Source organism: Oncorhynchus tshawytscha, linkage group LG11 (genome assembly GCF_018296145.1).
Source record: "Oncorhynchus tshawytscha isolate Ot180627B linkage group LG11, Otsh_v2.0, whole genome shotgun sequence".
In the NCBI taxonomy this organism is placed as follows: domain Eukaryota; kingdom Metazoa; phylum Chordata; class Actinopteri; order Salmoniformes; family Salmonidae; genus Oncorhynchus; species Oncorhynchus tshawytscha.
The window spans coordinates 43,560,556-43,565,454 of NC_056439.1; the positions used below are offsets into that span (position 1 = coordinate 43,560,556).

Sequence of the window (4,899 nt, forward strand, 5' to 3'; positions counted from 1 at the left end):
AATATCGTTACTTCTCTCCTTACAGAGGGGGAGTCAGTCATCAGTGAGGCTTGTTATTATGTAGTTGCTATTATTACGCACTCGTAAATCCATATCCATATTTGACATAAGGCCTATAAATAACTGATATGCAGCTTTCCCTCATCCTTCTATATCTGTTTACCAATTAAACTGTGAAGATAACATGACAAGTTTATAACAGATACGCCAATGCTTTAGAACCTATTTCAGTTTGTCTGGTAAACAAGCAATGATAAACACCTGTTGAATTGACACACGCAGTGGCGTGCATTTTGTTCATACTCACCTCTTGGAATGTAATCATTTCTATTCTAAGTCTAGGATGAGATGTTGTGTTTTAGCTCAGAGGGGTAATTCCGAATCAGGCATAGACAGGGGAGCCAGTAGGCAGGCACACATGCTGAGAGAACTGATGTGTAAAGGGGCTTGTGAGTGGCGTCTCTGGTTACCAACACCGTTTATGAGGAAGCACAATCTCACCAATCACATTGCTCAGCGTGTTGGAGCGCGCTTTTCAATTTCTTAAAGCTACGGTGTCCTTACAGCCACATTATGCAAGTAACGGGAGAACTGGAATACACATTTTTATACGCAATATATTTCAACACTGTAGTTTGCATGTGTACCTGTTGGTTTTATTCAATGCGATTTCACATATCAGTTTGAGGCCATTTCAGTTGAGTTCAGCCAATATGCAATGTTATTTACTCATCATCATTATTCCTATGCAATATGCACATTATAAGAAAAAGTGTTCCCATGCAATACAATTAAGATGTTTTTCTATGGCCATAAAGCTGTCTGTTCTGACAAAAATATGCATCCAACATTTTCTGTTATGACCCCTTTTCAAGATCAACAATACATACTGTATTATTCACAAACTGAAAGGACAGTTGATGGTGGTATGTACTTGTTTATTAAAAGATGAGTCAAAGAGAGATTCACACTTGGAATGTGAAATAACTACTGCCATGAACCTTTTAACGTTTTCCTGGCATATAATTAGGTCATGTTCCAAACCTTGTACTCAAACAGACTTCATATGTAAGACCCACATAAAAATAAACAATATCTGTCTTAAGTGCAAGAAACAAAAATACAGGTTTATGGTTAATGTTTAAGAAAAGAAGGCAGTCTTCAGTTTGAAATAAAACATTTCATTTCATGAAACAGGACTACGGAATGTTATTTTTTGCTTGCTTGACTTATGCCAGACCACCCACATTAAAGTATGCCCCTTGCAGTACTTCTCTTTTTTCCCCCAGAATTTTGGGGTCAGTTTTACACAGTTTGGTTGAGATATGTTTTGGATATGCCCAATATCCAAACTGAGTCAAATAACGCTCAAATTGGTATCTTTGTTTTGCCTTTTAAATGCATCACACCACATGGCCATATTAAGTAATTTTGTATCAGTTCCAGCTGATTTGTCTATATTCTGTGGAGGCAGAGTTCAGCATCATGACAGGTAATGATATTGACAGTGCACAAGGCTGTTTTTCCATCACTTGCTACAAAATGCAGATGGCCTGTATTTTAAGAGTATATATTGCACAAAAAATGAGGGGGGAAAAAAACAGTATGTGCCATAAAAAATACCAAAATCCAGTTTCACACCTGCGATTTGGGACCCATCCACATATCACGAGTATGATATACATAAACTCCTAACTTTACTATATTACAGTACATATACAATCTTGAAACTAATCCCATCACTGAGGTATGTTGTCCCCATGATGCCCTTGTAGCCTATCGTCTACAAATACTTAACAAATCTGCTCTACAACTGTACAAAATCTTAAAATCCACAAGGCATTTTGATGCAAGTTTTAATTGAACTTAATCCTTAAAACCAGGACTTCCTTGCATGCGAAAACAAATGATAATGGGAAGAAGTGCCTGAAACTCACTGAAAGCACAGTAAGAACATTCCCTTTTAACTGTACAAAAATATGCCTGAAAATATTTTACTTTTCTTTTAAAAAGATGAGGTCTGTTATGTATCAAAATGTTTCCTCCGCACCTGTATTCTGAAGAGATTTAGACTGCTTCATTTTCAAATCAGGAGGTAAACGGAATCAGTTACAAAACAAAAATGTTTGCGGCATATAGAAATGACATAAAACCATTGTAAAGTAACATCCTGAACATTGTCAGTTCACGGATTTGCTTTGAGTCAGTCCACAGTCCTACGTTTTCAGTTCCCTGCAGTTTAAAGAGGATAAGATGCATAGAAGTTCACAGATTTTTCCCTTTGTGGTCCGTTTTAGTTGAACAGTAATTTTAGACCCACAGAAAAATCCATAAAACCCTGTCATTCTGCCAGAAAAACATTTGCAGACTTTTTTTGCTACAGTACCAGCTTCATAAGCATCTAATTCCTCAAACCTCACCTTGCCTCCTCCCCCGACCTCTAGAAACCAGAGGAGGCAGGGCTATAGGAACAACTTGAACAGGACATCATTTAATTTATCCTTCTCTGTTATAAGTCGGATCTTTTCAATTTAATATGTGAACACCAAGTCAGAAAAGTTCGCCTCCAACCAGTCCCCTGCTATCATTTCACTGAGTTCTGGTGTGCAATAGTCTGGAAATTCAAAGTGAGAGCCCAGACTGCCCTCGCTGAATGAGTCCAAATCTTTATCCACAAGAGAGAGGGAGAGATTTCCTGAATTCGGGTTGCCCACCTCCGGCCCTTGAGCGTTCGGGGCGAAATTTAAACTGAAGTCAAAAAGCAAGTCGTCCGCGTCCTCGCTAGAACTGGAAGATGTTGAAACTGACCTAGAAGATGCTGGTGAGGCGGATGCTGGGTACATTGTACTCTGCTTAGTACTGTTTTTGAAATTGTAAAACAGTCTGTTCGGAGCCGCATTCCGTACGTCTTCATACATGCTGGTTCCCTCGGACTCAGCAGAGGAGCTCAACGTTGGGCTCGTGGGAACTTTTGCTACATTATACGGCCTCATCTGCTCCTCGTCCTCCTGTTTAATCCGCATACGATAGTCCTCCTCGTATTCATCATCGTCATCATCATCTGTGAGTTCACTTTTAACCGTCTTTGTAACTTTTGGGAACACACAGTCATCCCCGTAGCGGTGAGACATTTTAGAATGGGTCTTAGTCTTTATTTTGGAGCATTTTTTACCGGAAGTCTTTGCCATTTTGCTGCAAGATTTCTCCGGAGATGGTGCTGATGGTTTTGAACTGTCGAGCTTTGGTTTTTTCTTGGGTCTATACTTGTAATCGGGATAATCAGCCATGTGTTTTAACCGGAGCCTCTCCGCTTCCCTGATGAAGGGAATCTTTTCACTGTCCTTTAGCATCTTCCATCTTTTCCCCAGCCTTTTGGAAATCTCGGCGTTATGCATGTCCGGGGACTGCTCCATGATCTTTCTCCTTTCAATTTTGGACCAAACCATGAATGCATTCATTGGTCTCTTTATGTGACCGGTTGCTGTCTTGCACCAGTCTGGGTTTATCTGCACGGGGCTGCAAGCAATAAATTCACTCTCCTCGGAATCGGTAGCTTCCCTGGACATGGTGCCCTCCGTCTCGCTGTTGTCGGTGTGCTGCACCATGGTCCTGTTTAAAAAGTTATCTTCCCCCAGACGTTGCAGTGTCTAAGAGCCCACTGCCAAATCTCTGTATTCGCTTCGCCAATGTGTCCACGTCCTCCGCGTCCCAAGCTCTGGTCTCTTTTCCAGAGTTACAAACTGCCTTCTTAACTAGTTATTAGCTTTTTCATGTCCATTACGTCATTGATAAGTATCCAATCACGTCCCCTCCACTCCGCCCAAAAGACTCTATACAGTGGCTTAACCCGTTATTCCGCCCTCCCTAGCTCTCATTGGAGGTGGGATTTGGAGGTGGGTCGTGTGGTACATTGTCTGGACCTTAATGTCTATGGCCCGGACGCATGCTGCGCGAAGCAGGCATATTAAACATACACTTAGCTCACAATCCTCTGAAGATGAACGAGCAATGAGAAGAGCTAATTATAAAACTCTCTTTATTTTATGTTTTAGCTGTGCTAAAATAATTCAGTCAGAGTATCAGAATGGAAAGACTAGGAGAGACGCGCAGTAGCCTAGTAATAATGTATCTGACTCACACACGCTTAGAAAAATGTATCAGTTTACGGTTGTTTATTTATTTATTTATTTTTATTTTATTGGATACACTGAAGGTGGCGCTTGGACACTGTTACAGCCAGCGCGCGGACTGGATACATTGTGTCCTCAGTGGCACATGGATATCAGTAGCCTTGATTAGCAATGGGCTACTGTAATTCACAGTTATTACATGGCAGTTATTACATGGCAACAATAGTATCACACCTTTACAGTCTGTATTAAGTGTTTCTTGTCTCTTAACTGTCTGCATGCCTAAATTTAGCTGTTTATTAAATTAAATGAATTGCCTTTAATCTCATTTATACATTAAATTTATAATAGGATGAGCCAGGCACCTTCTGTTGATTTTAGAATAACAATACTTTTGTAAACACTGTTTCATAATCTCATATTTATCAATTTATAACCCTGATTAAAAAAATGTTACTTATTAGGATAATAGTTCAATCAACCAACTGCATCTATTATAGTGTTATAAACAGTAACCTGTGGACCCTATTTATCTTCAGCATGTTGTTGATGTGGTCTGTCTTGAGGCCCGTCTAGGAGGATGCATGCACCAACCCAATCCTCTGACACCAACATTAGGATGTGCAGCTCATGGGCTCCCTCCCTCCCTCCCTGCTGAGTTTGCTGTGACAAGAGGCAGCAGTACTACAGCGTGGGTCTCCCTCCCTGCTAGTGCTCGGCTAAGGCTGCACCCCCGTCGACGGGCTCTGGGCTCTGGGCTCTGGGTGGC

General features: G+C 40.8%; 1 pseudogene; it reads right to left on the bottom strand.

Moving 5' to 3' along the window:
- Positions 1–921: 921 nt before the first annotated feature.
- LOC112262032 lies at positions 922–3,782 on the bottom strand (annotated as a pseudogene).
- Between the last annotated feature and the right edge of the window lie 1,117 nt (positions 3,783–4,899).